The following is a 19,724-nucleotide window of genomic DNA, read 5'->3' on the forward strand; positions in this document are numbered from 1 at the left end:
GCTTCACAGAAAATGATAGACTTCTGTGAAAGTCTTCTTATGTTTAGGAGCATCTTATCAGTGGTGACTATGTAAGGGTGAGGACTATACCGCATAAATGCAGAGTAAAAATCATGTATTTAGTAAATAGCATGTATTTAACACTATCAACAGCAATGATTGTATGTTGCGATCAAATTTATAACAAAATTTGGTAGTTTTGTATGTTGGTTGAGGATTGGCATCATCTGAGGTCCCCTGAGGGGTTGCCTCTTTATATATTCAGAGAGAGTTATTAATGATTATTAATTCTTGTCTTTTTTAGTATTATTTTTCTTATTATTTTTATTATTAACTATAGGACAACATGCTTGTACATGACCAGATTATTACCCAAACAGAGTGTGGCCTCTTTCATGATATAATATTTATACAACAGCAAATATGTGGCCTTCTATCCTCTCATATATGTATATAGGCATAATTGCCTACTTCTCTAACAAGAATTGTTTTATTCTTTTTGAAAATGCAAAGATCATGATACTTGAATATTGTATTGAAAAGACTCGCGTGACCATATATAAACATATAATTGGTCAAAATATATTTTTTATTTAAAATATCATATTGATATTTTTTATCATAATTGTCCGTGCAAACTAAAGCATTTTTTAGATTTATAACATAACTGGTGATGCTCATGTCGCGTAACTGTTCAGCTCTCCTGCGTTGGCACAAAATGCATGTAGTTCCTTTCGGGTGGTCATTGATAAATCTGATCAATATATCGACTGACACTGATTAATTATGTTTTCTGACCCGGGGTTAGGGGGGCCACATAGGTCAGAAAGTTTTGGTGCAGAGAAGAATGAACGCAAAGCGAGCAGCAGCAGATTCGGCGAGACGCAGTCGACGCTTTCCTAAAACCACAGGTATTTTCTGTAATAATTACAAATAAAATAATTATGATATCATATAAAAATAGTATTCATGTAAAAATCTTGTTACTTGCAGGAACTGCAGAAATACACTTCGGAGTGATCACAAATCGATCGGCCTATTAATATTTTTATTATTAGCTTTTTACTTGATTTTGAGAATAGCTTGTTTAATTGTAATTTCTCCTAATGTAAGCTAAATATTTTGGATCTCTAAAATTCGCCGAAATGCTTAATTATGGGCTTTCGGTAATTTATCATGCTGTAAAAATGTGCAATTTATTTTAAGGGGTAATTTCTGCCTGATCTGGCTTTTTAGTATTGTGCAACATTATGCAGTAAGGTTAATTAATATTATTTAATATTTAGTATATGATTTGATTTAGAAGTAACCAAACGAAACACATTTTTTTAACTTGCATGAATAAACATACAATAATGTCAATAATATTAAATATACATCTTGAATTTTGCCTCGTTTTTGAAAGTTGCGGTAGGTACATTATCATTAATTACTTTAATTCTCACCATCGGTGTGGCTGTGTTTAGGTGCTTCTAATGTGAACACATCTTTGAGAGAGGCCTGCAGAAGTAATGGCCTCACTTTAGACTGTCTTAGTCAACGTTACACAAATGAGCTCTGTGTCTTCTCGCTTTAATGTCCCTCTATTGATGAGCACTTCTATTGGAAATGAATTAGGCTTCTGCAGCCAGCAGTGAATGTGTTTCTGTGCGCGCGCGCTGCGGCTCTGGAGCTTCAGTAGGCTATCGGCTGCCTGAGCATCGGCGTGATGGATGCGCGAGCGCTCGCCGGTAATTCACTCTGACAGGACACCCGTGTGTGACTCTCACGGCTTATGCACTGCAGTTATGTGCAATTTGTTTGAATTTACAAATGTATAAAATGTTAAATGCAAATGCACACTTTTAAAATGTGTTTGCCAAAACAGGAAGGTGTCTTTATTTGCACGAGTGTGTAAAACTTCACTAGTTTTTCATGCATTTAAATGCATGTGGTTTTTTGATTCAGTAAAAAGTCAAAATGTCCTAAGTTTATTATTCGCTAAAGATTAATTTGATATGACCACAATTAGCATATTATTATAAACCTATAATGTGCAAATCATCAGCATCAATCTGTAACCTATTTTATGTAGTCAGTTGTTAGTAGTTAATTAACTTACAATATGATCTTCAGCCTTGCTATTATATTTTGTAGAAATATAAGGGAAAGCATGTTTCGGATATTTTTTTCTTTTGCATTTTACAGATTTACTCCATTAATCAATGATTAACATTAACACCCAGTTTTATTTTCTTTAATATTTGTTTCTAAATTTAAAGCGACGTGACTTGAAATTTTATCTTGAATGGTTTAAATGTTACACCTTATGGTTTATTTATGAAATAGCCTAAACGTTGGAGTTAACCGAGAAAAGTTATGTTAGACCCAAATTTCCTGCAGTTTGTCTTTTCCTTTATCTGATCTTTGTTGCAAATCTTGTTTGATGGGAACTTTGTCTATTTTTATGTGATAAAAGAGAATTTATCCCGGTTATTGATGATATTGATCAGACATCAACGGGAGACACACAACCAGAGAAAGTCAAAGAATGACTTTCACAGTCTTATTTCAATCGCTCAAAACGTAATTATGTGTAGCTATACATCTAGTAATTATTATTAGCCTATATTATATTGTAAAAAAATAGCAATGCTAAATGTTGGTTTCATTATTATTAATAAATAACTATTTTAATAGGGCCGTCGGATGAACATGATTATTTCATTTAAAAAATATATCTTTAAATTCATGATTTATATTTTAAAAACGTTTTACGAAGTTTTTGACATTGACCAAAATATATATTTTTGAGTTTGAACACGCGTGAAAAAAATATTAAATCAAAGCTTTAAAATACTACGGGAAGTTATTGTCATGTTTATCACAATATTTGAATATTGCCTATTTCAGATTCTGTTGAATTAATTCAAATTTATTTTCAAGTGATTTTTACTTTTTTTGGAAGTTAATATTTCGGACGATATGTTTTTCATAAAGTTTTATTTGCATGTGGTCGCATTCCACTTTTTTCTCTCTGTCAGAATCGCGCACCGCAGATGTGCGTGTTTTCAGATCATCTTTGTGCAAGTATCGATGTGATCTGAAATCAGTAGTCTTTAGGTCAATGGAAATACACAGATTTGGGTCTTTATGGGTCTACACTGCAAATGCGGCTCTTGAAACACGAAATAAGACGAAAGCTGCTCGACGCGAGCGCGCGCTTCAGACGCCGAGCTTCTCTCGACAACAGAAGATAAAGGACATTTATCACTCTCCTGTAACTCATTAACATTGATGTGTGAACGCTAATCTAAACAGATGCCATCTCTAATTTAGTTTTTCACGAAGAACGCTTTAAAACCATCTTTGCATGTAAACATTTGCAAAACATAAAATAAGCTATATATAACCTATAGGCCTATATATATATTATTGGAGAATCAAGGAAACTGAACAGGCCTAATTCCTTTAGATAATACTGTTTTATTTCTTATTAAATATTTGGGCTATAAAAAAATAGTTGGTTTGTGCTGCACGTAGGCCTATGGAGGAGTCCTTTGCTCATGCTACAATTTTCATTAAAAGGCTATTCTTTAACTATTTTAATTTAAATAAAACTGCCATCGAAATATTTATATAGGCCTAGTAGAACTCTCAAAGAGGACTTCATGAAATCCAGTAATTGATATTCAAACTAAAAGTTAGTTTCAGCAGATCGAATTTGAGAATATGTAATAATAATAGGCCTAATAATAGTACTTATTTTTTTATATGTAAAAATCCAGTATACATTTTTAATAGGTCTACTTTTTATTTTATATTTGTCAAAATATTAGGTTTGCATTTAAATACGTTTTATTTGCATGCTTGCTTTTGTGCATGCTCCGTGCATTTGAGGACGTGATTTTATTTAATGTCAAGGCCTGATTATTTTTATAAGCTGTGAAGTGTTTTTCACTGTACGTGTATCTTGTGCTTAATTTGTAGGCTTTCGTAATGAAAACAGCATCATGTGTCTTCAGGCCTAAAGACGAATCTGCATCTGGATAAATTCATAATTCAAACACGACTGTGGCAGCAATCGATGAAACAAATGCCTTCAACTCTCACAGGAGCTGTACCTGCAGGATATATGCATATGACATGCATCACAATACTTCATTATGGATGAGCTTAGAAATTATTATTTTCACGCAATTTGCAGAAAAGTACAGTATGTTGCTGCATTTGAAAATATACATGCAAACATACACACACACACACATACACACCATATAGCTTAAATTTAACGGATCCAACCTAAATATACAAATATGCCTATGTGTTTTTGTTTGTTGGTTTTGTTTTGTGTTATTGTCACATGCTCAATGCATGCATGCAACGTGGTTGTTACGTATTTTTATATTTTACTTTTTAGGTCATGAGTAGTGTGACATCTGTCGAACAGGTGGTGATGAAGAACGACACCCGACTGATCCGATAGCTTTTCCTCTGCAGATGATGACATATGTTTGGTGATCAATGCCTTTTGCTCTGAACTGCACCTAAAGCTGCTCTACAGCAGTCCAAACATGCTCCGTTTATAATTACTACCAGATCAACTGATCTACCTGATCTACCTACCTACCTACAGATCTACCTAACACATGCAGGAAGCATCTTTTATAAAAATATATATAAATAAATGAAATAATAAAACATCTCGGGCCTTAAATTCATTGGAGCACCGGTTGCTAGGAAACAGACAGAGATGGATTGAAAAGGGAAAGTCGATCAATTCTACACACACAGAGAGAGAGAGAGAGAGAGAGAGAGAGAGAGAGAGAGAGAGAGAGAGAGAGAGGTCCTTTTAGCATTTTTCCCCTTTTCGTTTATTTCTTTCTTTTTTCAAAGTGTGTGTGTGTGTGTGTGTGTATGTGTATATATATATATATATATATATATATATATATATATTAGTATATAATATGGGCTATATATATTTGCATGAATATTATTTATTTAAGCAGAGAAATTCACACTTTTTCATTATGCATCTACTAATTAGACATGAATATTTATGCTTTTATGGGCTGTATATTTCTACACACATACACACCATCAAAATATTTTAATTTAAACGGTATATACACAGCCTCATCCCCAAAAAGATAAGGGTTAGATATTTATCGGAATCCGATAGCAATGAAGTAAAGTATAATAAAAATGAAATGTTATTGTCTATTGTTTGTGCAAACTGGCCTATAGTTATGTGAGCATGTGAGACGTAGGGTCAACATTCATGATTCAGATTCAGGATACATGATATATGTTTTTTATTCTGTCTATCATAAATCATGAATTTGACCTCTCATGTCCCAACACAACTACTAGTTTGCACAAAACAACACCAAAATAAAAAGCCCCCCCACACACACACGCTCACATGTTGTGTTATGGCTGTGCAGAGCATATGAAGAACAGATATTGATCTTCTCGTGCAGTCAGCTCTGTCTCATCTCTATTCTGTGCTGGACTCTACAGTAGCGCTGAATGCCAAACTCTTTGTTTTTCTCTTCCTCCAGCAGAGGAGATGCGTTTCGATCATTGACAGAGGAGAGAAAGAATTTATTAAGACAAAGATATCAGGAATCTCTATGGGAACACAATGAAGTCAGAAGCTCTGGCCCAGTTTCCCACAGAGCAGCATCTTTCTGCACATGCAGGTTTTATGATGTAATGTATCAATACAGCACTCTGTGAATACTGTATCCCACAATGCAATGCACTTGACTTTTGCAACACAAAGTAAGATGTTTTCTGAGAATGTGTAAGACTTTTGATTCATTAGCCGCTAAAGGCAAGCACCCAGCTAACATAGAATGTTCTGGCAACGTTCTCTAAACGTTATGAACAAACATTCCACCTGTATTGTTAAAAGAACATTTGTTCATGGTTCTTGGTCTTTATTAATGTTCTCAAAACATTAGAAAAAAAATACTATGTATACATCACTCAAGACAAGTTTTTATTCTAAAACATTTTATTTTGATGTTTGTCTAACTTTTTTTTTAAATCTTACTATTTGTTTCAGAACGTTCAGAGAACATTCAAAAGTAACGTTCCCACAATGTCTGCTAAATGACAAAACAGAATGTTCCCAAGAAACAGTTTTAAAGCATACCGTTTATAGCATGTTTGTACAGTGTTATCTGGGCTTTAATAATGTTCTCAAAATGTTATTGATACATTGCTCATGGAACATTTTGCTTTTAAAATGTTTTAGTTGGATGTTCACTGTAACATTTTTTTTTAAAATGTTACTTGTTTTAGAACTTCCATGGAACATTTAAAAGTAACATTCCCATGTGTGTAAAATGGAATGTTCATATAACCAAGAAACAAAAAACTAGACATTTTGAACTTTACTACATAATCTAATGAATAGTGATGAATGCACTAAATGAAATGTCAACAGTGAATCAACTCTCCCTTTTCATAATTTCAGAACTGAAAAAAGAAACAACCCAGCTGAGCTTTTTTAAACAGGAACTATGTATAAAAACTTTAACTTTAATCATCTTTTCTGAAGTTTGAGCAGGTGAATGTTAAAGTCTGCTGTGTTCGAGGGGTCACTCAGTGTCCACTGCAGGCCTAAGGCTGATTTGATCGGGTCGGTCCGGTCAGTTTTAGGGATGATACGGTGCTCTTATCTTGTGTTGACAGAGCTATACGTAATCAGAGCCGGATTACTGCGGGGATTAATTGATCGCCTAATATCAGTTGATAAACCGTGAATATGGACCAATGAGAGGCTCTCATCAAACATCACCGGCCAATAGGAGCAGGGAACAGAGGAGCGTGGCGGCAGTGAGTCAATCAGAATAACATTAGTCAAGAGTTCAGGAGCTTCATCATTATCTTGTAAAAATGCTTTCTGTTCAGTTCCGGTGTTTAGATGCAGCTTTGCATGTCACTATAGTAAATCTTTGAATTACAGTGAACCCACTGGCATACTAACATCCTACAACCCGAATTCCGGAAAAGTTGGGACGTTTTTTAAATTTTAATAAAATGAAAACTAAAAGACTTTCAAATCACATGAGCCAATATTTTATTCACAATAGAACATAGATAACATAGCAAATGTTTAAACTGAGAAAGTTTACAATTTTATGCACAAAATGAGCTCATTTCAATTTTGATTTCTGCTACAGGTCTCAAAATAGTTGGGACGGGGCATGTTTACCATGGTGTAGCATCTCCTTTTCTTTTCAAAACAGTTTGAAGACGTCTGGGCATTGAGGCTATGAGTTGCTGGAGTTTTGCTGTTGGAATTTGGTCCCATTCTTGCCTTATATAGATTTCCAGCTGCTGAAGAGTTCGTGGTCGTCTTTGACGTATTTTTCGTTTAATGATGCGCCAAATGTTCTCTATAGGTGAAAGATCTGGACTGCAGACAGGCCAGGTTAGCACCCGGACTCTTCTACGACGAAGCCATGCTGTTGTTATAGCTGCAGTATGTGGTTTTGCATTGTCCTGCTGAAATAAACAAGGCCTTCCCTGAAATAGACGTTGTTTGGAGGGAAGCATATGTTGCTCTAAAACCTTTATATACCTTTCAGCATTCACAGAGCCTTCCAAAACATGCAAGCTGCCCATACCGTATGCACTTATGCACCCCCATACCATCAGAGATGCTGGCTTTTGAACTGAACGCTGATAACATGCTGGAAGGTCTCCCTCCTCTTTAGCCCGGAGGACACGGCGTCCGTGATTTCCAACAAGAATGTCAAATTTGGACTCGTCTGACCATAAAACACTATTACACTTTGAAATAGTCCATTTTAAATGAGCCTTGGCCCACAGGACACGACGGCGCTTCTGGACCATGTTCACATATGGCTTCCTTTTTGCATGATAGAGCTTTAGTTGGCATCTGCTGATGGCACGGCGGATTGTGTTTACCGACAGTGGTTTCTGAAAGTATTCCTGGGCCCATTTAGTAATGTCATTGACACAATCATGCCGATGAGTGATGCAGTGTCGTCTGAGAGCCCGAAGACCACGGGCATCCAATAAAGGTCTCCGGCCTTGTCCCTTACGCACAGAGATTTCTCCAGTTTCTCTGAATCTTTTGATGATGTTATGCACTGTAGATGATGAGATTTGCAAAGCCTTTGCAATTTGACGTTGAGGAACATTGTTTTTAAAGTTTTCCACAATTTTTTTACGCAGTCTTTCACAGATTGGAGAGCCTCTGCCCATCTTTACTTCTGAGAGACTCTGCTTCTCTAAGACAAAGCTTTTATAGCTAATCATGTTACAGACCTGATATCAATTAACTTAATTAATCACTAGATGTTCTCCCAGCTGAATCTTTTCAAAACTGCTTGCTTTTTTAGCCATTTGTTGCCCCCGTGCCAACTTTTTTGAGACCTGTAGCAGGCATTAAATTTTAAATGAGCTAATTAAGTGGATAAAAGTGTAAAATTTCTCAGTTTAAACATTTGCTACGTTATCTATGTTCTATTGTGAATAAAATATTGGCTCATGTGATTTGAAATTCCTTTAGTTTTCATTTTATTAAAATTTAAAAAACGTTTCTGGAATTCGGGTTGTATTTCTGCAGTATGTGAATTTGAATACATTTAGCACAAGGTTTGCAGTGCACACTGCTTTTGATACCATATCCCACAATGCAATTCTTGCAACACTTACATATAAAGTGTGAAAAACAAAAACAAAATAACCCTTTAAACATAACTGGACACAACACTGCATTAAACATGACTTAATGAGCACATGGTGTATGTATATATATATATATATGTATATGTATGTGTGTGTGTGTGTGTGTGTGTGTGTATGTATAATGTACATATGTGTATATAGACTTCTGTACGATTCTTTTACCCAAAAGAAGTCACTTCTTTAATCAGGAAGTGGAAATCAGCACCACAAAAATCAACAATGATCTGATGAATTCTGTATTTAAAGCATATTAATTTCAAAGGCATTCAAAGATGCCCTAGTTCTCATCTGCACCTGGATCTTTTCAAACCTCCGATCTTAACCAGAGGAGAAATATGGCAGCCTCATTTTTTCCCTTCCACAGGCATATTGATTTTGCGAGGGAACAAAGGAGGATGGAAAACGCTGGAGATAGAGTGTGAGGAAAGCATGTCATTTATTCTGGGAACGGAGATTCTGCTTCACAATAAGCAAATCGAGATGAAAACAGCACAGTGGATGCATCTATAATAAATCTTATGCATAACATTTAACATTAAATGAGCATAGTAGCATTATGAGTCTTCAGATTGCACACTGAGCATGTAAAGAAGAAGAAAGCGCTAGAATAACCCTGTATGCTTGATGAAGTGTGTGTGATGCTGCATGTGTGTGTGTTGCTCAGGTTTACAGTATGTGAGAGTGTTGAGCTTGTGTTTGGGTGATTAGTCTGGTTGGCCAGTGATAGAGAGAGTTGATCAATACTGCATCGATCGAAGCCGCAGAGCATCAGGGGGATTGAGAGAGAGAGAGAGCTGCAGGTTGACTTTTAAAAATCCTTTACTCTGGAGATGACAAATAATCCTTGGAATTGGAAGCAACATGAAAACACTCTGATTTGCAGCTGAAGCCAGCTGTAGAGAGACAGTGAAGCTGGTTTTCATATGTTCAAGTGGTTTACAGAGACTTGTGAATGTTTCCACCATGATGCTACACTCTCAAAACAAAACAGACAACAACAGAAAGTCTACAAAAGCCGTCACTGGGGCAGTGTTGCCAAATATGGAAAGCAGACAGGGCCAAAAGTGTACAAACTAAACGTGTAAAATTTAACATGGCCAGAATGTGCTTGTCTACACATACAAAACGTGTTCAAAATTGATGCATTAATGTGGACAAACCGTGCGTGTTGACATGGTAAAAGTTCACACGTTCTGTTTAAACACTTTTGGCCCTGTCCACCTTCCATAGTCAAAGCCTGTCGCTAAACGTCATTAGATGATGCCACATCCTAATTACCATATCAGTTTCCTCATATCAGCCCTTTACATTTGTTTCCTTTCTATACAGCCTATTGCTATTTTAATACAGCCAAATTACCAATACATCCGCTCTCGTTTGCATTATTTTTCTATTTCTGTTGTCAAGAAACTATTTTAGAAACCACAGATATTTTTTATTATTATTTTGGTGTTAAATCACAAAACAATAGTCAAATGTAGACTATTTAAATATTGCAAAAACATTACTAAAAGTTGCAGCAACAATAAGAAAATCGCTAAATTGCTAACACAACAATGAGGCATTTGCCTTTCAAAAGGGACTCTTTTGTACCTTGTTTACCCCCAAAGGGTGCAACCCTAAAGTGTACATATTAGTTCAGTAATGATGCATATTTGTACAGTTCGAAAAGTTACCAGCCCAGAGATGAACAGGAGATGAACAGGCTATTCAACTCATTGTTTTGAATGCAACACATGCTTTTTTCCTCGTACACACTGTCAGTTTTTCTGCATTTGTTGCTTGCAGGCATTTTGCACTGAAGTGCTTTAGAAATCTTCATTGTGTTTCGTCACGGCTTGCGCCACCGATGCGACGAGTGCAATCAGGCTCTATAAAAACACACCGTGGATGAGAGTTGAGAAACTGATTGGAGAGCCCTTACAGAAGAGAGGCAGTGTGTGTGTGTGTGTGTGTGTTCGCAGCCCCTGAACGCTGCAAAAGGCATTGTTATTAGTATTGATCCATATCCTTGACTTAGGTGGTAAAAATGTGCTCTATTATTAGGCCTGTGTGGTTTGTTTTCACTATTTGAGAGCTGTCCTCTCCAGGATGAGATGTGTGGAAGCCCTTAAATCTTGTCTCAAATACACAATGAAGACCTTTTAAAGGTCAGGTTACCTTAATATGGACCTACAGTCTAATGGAAATTGCACATTGTTATTGGGCTTTCCGAATATTGTGAAAAAAAAAGACAAAAATAAAGACTAAATGAATGCAAACAAACTGTTTTACATGATTTACTAATTTTATTATAATTGAGACATGATTCTAGAGTATATTCATAATTTATATTAGTTTTTATTTTTGTGCTTTTTTTTTTTAAATTAAAGCAAGAAGTAATTTATTTAATGTTTGGGTTGTTTTTAGTTTATCATGTTAAACTAAATGTAAATGAGAAATGTTGCTTTGGTAAGTTTTTATGTATTTATTTTTATTTCAGTTCATTTATTTATTTCAGTGTAATATTTTAGTTTAAATAATGGATATGTTTTTAGTGATTTTCACTTACCATTGAGATATTGTTATTGTTTTTATAAATATTTTGAATAGGTTTTTATATTTATACTTAACATTTTCATTTCAGTTAATGTTTTAGTTAATTTGTGTTTTGTAATAGCAATTTTTTTTTAAAACATCTATGGTTTTATATATATTTGTTTGTTTTATATATTCTATGTTTATTTCAGTTAAAATGTATTTATTTCAAGTAATATTTTTATGGTTTTAGTTTAGTTAATTATAATAACCCTGGTTTACTTAAATAACAATACATTTACTAGCTCCTTTGTACAATTTATCATCATACAATATATACATATAAAACATGCGTTTTTACAGGAGGACGTCAGTGTGACTGTATGTATGTCAGGTCAAATTTTACTGAACACATATTTAGTGCACTTCGTTGCCATATGTCAGAGGTCAAAGGTCAGCAGAGGTGACCCCTCATGTGCTATTGCTCTGATCATCATAATCAGATCTATAAAGGCACTTAAGTGACCAGAAACATTTACTGAGATGCAAAACAGTATTGCTGTTTGCAAATGATTTAGCATCTGCGGCAGGTTTTATGTTTGCATGAATATCTACAGAAAATTTTATTGGTCAATATAGGAGTCTTACCCATATTTAATGTAGTGAGGGAGTCCGTTTGTTCTTCTGGTTTTCCTGTCCTGCTTTTCTCTTCCACAAACAGACATTAGAGCATTAAAAAAGATTGACTTATTAAAAGTCTAAAGAGACTCTTCACTAAATCAATGGCTGAACCAGTTCACTTTCAGCCTCCTTCAGAAAGGTTCAGGGGGTTCAGAGAAGGTCAAAGGTCAGCTGTTTGTGTTAATTCTCCAGGAGAGATGTTATGTAATGTGGCACCGTTCATGATGTGTCACGTGGTGGAAACGTTTAATTGGAATTCAAAGGAAGAAGCTCAGAGGTCAAGAGAGTTCAGATGCCATTAACCGCCTTTAAAATAACAGGTGCTTATCAAGAACTCTCATGTGCTTCATGTCTAGTGCTTAAAATGCATGAGAGTTTCACAGCAAAATCAGCCGGATTCCACCAGATATACAGAGAACTCAAAGCACCTGACTGGAAAACTGACCACTTACAAAAAGAAAGTCTCCTCTGTTCACCCAGCCTTAGTGAGCAGAAGAGAAAAAAATCTTTATCAAATAGAAAAAAGTGAAGAATATGGAGGTCATGGCAGGTCTGTTTTATATGGTAACAATATTACAAATATCATTGTGAGAAAAGGGAATGGGATTGTAACTTTTTCATAACCTGGTGTTTCTCATTACAGATCTTTGATGTAAGACTCGGCAGCTTTATTGTGAATGCTTTACTGTTGTTCAGTTTAATCAGACTGAATCCTCCCCTGATAGCTTTACATTTAAATTTGCTCTGCAGGAGATTCTTTATTTCTCAATGTAATCTCTGCAAGTGTCTCTCCTTTCTTTGCCCTTGTTCTCTTGCAGCGACCCCAGGACTCTAACAAACAGCTGTCCGATCGTGCCACTGCTTCTAAATTAATATATTGATATTGACAAGCCATCTGCTGCATGGCATAAATTATTGGGAGAAAGAAGACTTTGATCACGTGTCATGAAGACATATACACCCCCTCTGGGAGGAACGCCGCTGGTGCCATTTTGAAATGTGTTCAACAGCAGACGCTTTAACAATCTACATTTACATTGGTGCATTTGGCACATGCTTTTATGCAAAGTGACTTGAATTAATGCATTTGATCAGATCATGCATTGCATTGCACTTGTTTTCACAAGTAACACTGTGATCGTAAATTTTACACTGAAAAAATTATTTAAATTCTATATAAAGATTAAAAGAATAGGTTTTACAAAAAATACTTCTTCAGGCTACATATCACAAATTTCTAGCAGTTTCTGAGTAAAAATCTTTGAAATCCTTCATCCAATGTTTTTTAGTTTCTGCAAACCTTTTCAGGTTACATTTCACTTAAACATCAAAAGAAACTACACTAGACTAGACTATATTACACTAAGGACTATACTATACCATAGGACTAAACTGTACTGTACTGTATACTGTATTGTATTGTACTATACTATAATATATCATACTATACCATAGGACTATACTGCACTGTACTGTATACTGTATTGTACTGTACTATACTATAATATACCATACTATACCATAGGAATATACTGTATTATACTATAATAATCTATATTATAGGACTATACTGTACTATACTATACTATACTATACTATAACATAGGACTATACTATACTATAGAAATCTATATTATAGGACTATTCTGTACTATATTATACCATAGGACTGTACTGTACCGTACTATACTATACCTTAGGACTATACTGTGCTATACTATACTATAACATAGGACTATACTATACTATAATATTACTATACTACACTATAACATAGGACTCTAATGTACTATACTATACTATATTAAATTATATTATAGGACTATACTGTACTATACTATACGATAGGAGTATACTGAACTGTACCGTACTATACTATACCTTAGGACTATACTATCCTATACTATACTATAACATAGGACTATACTGTACTGTACTGTACTATACTATACTATGACATAGGACTATAATGTACTGTAATGTACTACACTAATCTATATTATAGGACTATACTGTACTATACTACACCATAAGACTATACTGTACTATACTATACTATACTATAACATCGGACTATACTGTACTATACTATATCCTAGGATTATACTGTACTATACTATACCATAGGACTATACTGTCCTGTACTGTACTATACTAAACCTTAGGACTATACTGTACTATACTATACTATAACATAGGACTATACTGTACTGTACTATACTGTACCATAGGACTATACTGTACGGTACCGTACTATACTATAGTAAAACATAGGACTATACTGCACTATACTATAAGACTATACTTTACTATTATATATGGTACTATACGGTATTATACTGTAGGACTATACTGTACTATACTATAACATAGGACTATACTGTACTAATCTATATTATAGGACTATACTGTATTATACTATACTATACTGTAACATAGGACAATACTTTATTATAATATACTATACCATAGGACTAGACTATTCTATACTGTAGGACTATACTATACTATGACATAGGACTATAATGTACTGTACTATACTAATCTATATTATAGGACTATACTGTACTATACTATACTATACTATGACATAGGACTATAATGTACTGTACTATACTAATCTATATTATAGGACTATACTGTACTATACTATACTATAGGACTATACTGTACTGTACTATACTATACTATAACATCGGACTATACTGTACTGTAGTATTCTATACTATAACCTAGAATTATACTGTACTCTATTATACCATAGGACTATACTGTCCTGTACTATACCATACTATACTATACCTTAGGACTATACTATACTATACTATAACATAGGACTATACTGTACTATACTAATCTATATTATAGGACTATACTGTATTATACTATACTATAACATAGGACTATACTGTACTATACCATAGGACTAGACTATTCTATACTGTAGGACTATACTATACTATAACATAGAACTATACTATACTATATTATAACATAAGACTATACTGTATTATACTAATCTATATTATAGGACTATACTGTACTATACTATACTATAACATAGGACTATACTGTATTATAATATACTATACCATAAGACTATACTATACTATACTATGCTATACTACATTATAGGACTATACTGTACTGTACTTCAATATACTGTACTATATGGTTAGGCTATACTATACTATACTTAATAAAATATGACTATACAATGCCAGAAATATAAAAACATAGTTATTGTTACTGTAATGTAAAAAAGGGGGAAAACAATAATATATTATTTAAATTTTAAAGTATTTGCACATAATGGTGCTTATGTACAAATGCGTGTTTTACTGTTTTTATGCTGATTTAATAAAAAAACCCTATAGTACGTCTACATGCAATATTCATTGTACAGAAAAATACTATACAGTACCTCACTAATGAGACTAAATCATTATTAATAATTGAATCAATGTCATAACACGTGATATAATATACAAATAAATAAAACAATACTATACTTAGCACAAATTATATATTAGAATTAGAGTGCAGTGTAATCTTTTTTTCAGTAGGAACTATTTTAAACCATTTCACCGAGAACCTGTTTCAATATTTTTAGATATATTTGTATAATCTATATGTATTATTGTATGTACTATAGTTCCCTGTGATGTACATGTCCAGCTGATTGGTCAATATTCTAATCATCCTGATGAAGGTTGTGCTGGTTAAAAGGACGGCCAATCAGTGTGAGTGCTGTCCAGCCCTACGGCCACTGCTGACCCCGCGACCCCCTGAGTGACCCTCAGGTCAAAGGTCAGCTCCTAAGGTCAGCCATCTCCGGCCACTGCACTGGACAGAGTCGTCTCCATGGAAACGCAGGCCAGAGAGACAGTGGGAGTCATGGAGACGACTATAATGCTGTGTTTCCACCATCTTTTCTAATGTAATTTCCTTTCATTTGAGACCAGAAATCTTGGATTGAAGCTGTCATCTCCAACGCAAGAAAAACAACTCAAGTGAATGTCTTTATCTTTTCCTTCAGAGGTTTCTGCTCAGCTGAGATCTGCAGTGTTCAGATTCATCATCGTGGTGAGTTACGGCCCTCTAGTGATGTAACAGTATACAACACTTCGTTATAATCTTCTGCTCATACACAATGGTATATTGGTAAATTGTAACTTTATTATATTAAGTTATTTAATTTAAAAATGCAGTAAAATAATGAAATAAAAATAAATGTAAATATCTGTTAAAGTGTAATTTATTTCTGTGATGTGCAGCTGTATTTTCAGCATCATTCCTCCAGTCTTCAGAGTCACATGATCTTCAGAAATCAGAATAATATGATAATTAACTGCTAAATTATTATTATTATTATTATTATTGAAATTATCATTATTATTGAATACAGTTTTAATGCCAAAATGTTTTTGTGGAAACTGTTTATTTGAACCCTGGGGCAAGTTCAAGGTCAAACTGGTGTGCTACGGTTTCCGGTTTGAACGACATGTTTCCTGGAAACAGTGTGCAACGGGTTTGAGATTAGTTTTCTCTTGTTTGGTGAGTGTGTCAAACATGTCAGCCCAATCAGCAGCAACATGTATATAAACCACGCGGTATTAAAGAGACAGCTCGCTCAGAAAGTGACACTTTCATTAACTTTTATTACATAATGGAAAATATTATATATCATAGCACAACAACAGTGATCAGCAATAATGATAAGCCTAATACAATAAAAATAATAAGGTCATTCATACCACAGTGCAAGGGAAAAAGTGGACAATCCTTCATCTGAAATGTTTGTCTTTTCATCCTGAAATGCGAGGCAAGTGTTGTATAACAATAATTAGGAACCACAGTTTCCATCAATCCCTTCACTTGATTGTGATGTTCTCTTTTATTCTGGACACAAGGGCGGGCAGAGACTGTAACATCGAGCGTATTTTGCAGTATTACACATGTATTTATAAAGATATCATCAGGCTCCCAAAATTCTTCCAAAGAACACAAAGAATGGCCTTCTCAGCTGCCATAGTCTTAACTCTTGCGTCATCAGAACAGGGTTTCAACGCACCACCGTTTCCTTTTAAAAAACATTTTGCACCGTTTTCGTTGGGGCTGAACACAGCCCTGTGCCTGGTCATGTGACTCTTTGATTGATGACGTATGATCGCAGCTGAGAGGGTTATCAAAGGCTTGTCATTGTATTCAGGCGTTTCTGTGAACTTTACTCTAAACATATGCTTTGAATTGTTTTTCCTATTAATAAGCTAATGAAGATAGCAAATTTAAAATGAGGGGGAAACTCTAAACTATAATGAAGTTCGTTGTCACCTTGAATGATCGGATTTGAGCCAAACATCCCCTTTTTTGTGACTTCTGTCCTGTTTTGTTTTCTTGCTTAAATTCTGTAATTAAATTTCATATAATACATGTTGATGTAGTTGTGTTCTGGTAGAAAACGTGTTTTTTGTATAGTATGTTTGAAACAAAGGTCAAATCTGTAAACTAATGTTCCGATTGAGACAACTTACCCCATGTAAAGGGACGACATAGAAAGTGTGTTAGAGAGGTTCTGTCAAATGTGATATTTCCTTTATTGGTTTCAATAAAAAAATGATTGGTCACGAAATTAGCAAGAATGAAACAAAAGCACTCCCAGATCTTCTGTGCTGTTACATTTTGCTGCTGTGTTTGGTAAAAGACTGGAAACATTAAAATTCACTTATATAATCTTATATAGTAATATTTTATACACTATAAAAAAAGTAAAAATGCTACAGTATAAACTTGTTCAAACAGTAATTTCCTGTAAAATGTACGGGGAAAACCCGTTAACTGACGTTCCCAGAATTCTCTGCGTTGCTTTTCAAATTTTGTTTGAATTTGATGTTTGTTTTCCTTTGAAATAACTTTCTTCTTTTTTTCTTATGTTATGTTTATTAGGGTTGTATGTTATATAGAATGTTGTTAAATGAATGTTTATTGCATATTTCAGTTTAATGAGTCTCACCATGATGTTGTTTAGTGCTTGTGTGAATGACACTGTGCACCTTCTGTGAATGTTGTTATTTAAAAGCTGTTTGTGATGGGCTTTGTTTCATCACATGACTTTCTCATCACCTGCTGCAGTTGGTGGTTATCAGCATATTAAAAAAGTACAAAACAGAGTAAAGTACTTCAATAGGTTGTAACATTATATCAGTTAATGCAGTTGCGGTATTTAACTGTAAATTAAAGGGAAAACTGTAAAAACCTTAAATGTTGTTACTGTATTTTTTACAGTAGAATTCTGGCAACCACAGCTGCCGTTTTCTTACCGTAAATTTTACGGATTTGTTTTAACAGTGTAAAAATCATAATAATTAAATCAGACTGCCGTTTTGGACTGGTCAGAGTCCAGATTTAAAGAGAATATTTGGTCTCGCATTAAATTCAAACTAGATCAGGAGATTGCATTTAAAGAGTAACACTAAAAAGTAAAAAAAACAAAATAAATCTTGCCCAGAGCAAGCAAGCATATGTTTGTAGCTGGTTGAAATTATTTATCATTCAGATGGATATAATCCTCATCTTCATATAAATAAGATTTCATTAAGATTAATGAATATCACTAGAGATGACAATAGTGTAATTGTTTAGTCAGTTCGAATCAACTTGAGTCTAAGTTGAGTAAGTTCAATAACAGTGTTGATGTTGAGTTTATGAATGGATAACAAAAAACATTTCCACTTACACCTTAATTTTTGTAGTTTTAGTAGTTAATATCACAGGCTCACATTAAACAACTATAAATGTGTTTTTTACACCTGGATTTTAATGTGGTCAAGAGCAATCTGTGATTTAATTTAAAGCATTAATACCAAGTGTGTTCTGTATGTGATCTGTAATAAGGCAAACAATACACTTCAAAGAATTTAAATCTAATGTTTGTTCAGAATCATAAAATACATTTGTTACACCTTAAGTGTCTAGGGGTTTAAAGGTAACGTAAACATATTAAGGTTTAAGAAGAGCATTTGCCCAAGCACCTGCCACAGCATAACAACGACTACAACAAGACCGCTTTAACAGGTTTTATTAACAGCTCTGAGAATATAGATTCAGAGGGAGTTCTGCTTCTCTCTCAGCTGGTAAATAGGTGTAGCTGGAAAGGGCAATCAGACAGAGTGGGAGGAGCCAGAGTGGGAGGAGCCAGAGAGAGAGAGAGAGAGAGAGACAACAAAAAGAGCCATACCACAATACACAATAGAGATAACACAAAAGTGATTACGACACTGGACGTAACACATTGGAGTGTTATTTTATATCATAAGTGAAATAAGACATGCAATAATATTTAGTTCTTAATGTTAGGCATAACAGTCCAAATAAAGTGGCAAAATAATCTTACTCAGAAACTTTCAGATCTGTACTGCATGTAATTAATAGCAGAATATAAAAAGCCAGAAATGACTCGTTTACTGCAGTTTTTAACACATATGTGTTCCTGCACTGTAAAATCCAATAGTTTACCTTACTTAGATTTAATTAGTTATCTTTACTTAGTCGTTATACTTACTAGGTTTTATTAAGTTTCAGGTACTTTTAAGGCAAATAAAACAATTTACTTATTGTTTTGAGTGACACTTACTTAAAATATTCAAGTAGCCACAAAGGAACCAATGACATTAATAAACCAGTGAGAGGCAGCAGTGCACTAATATGTTGCTAATTGCCGGTTGTTGTTTTTTAGCTCACCATTATAGTGATTAGCATCCCCTTTGGTTGGGCACTTGAAACTTCATTTATGTTACTATAATTTTCTCTCT

Source organism: Carassius carassius, chromosome 20 (assembly GCF_963082965.1).
Source record: "Carassius carassius chromosome 20, fCarCar2.1, whole genome shotgun sequence".
NCBI lineage: Eukaryota > Metazoa > Chordata > Actinopteri > Cypriniformes > Cyprinidae > Carassius > Carassius carassius.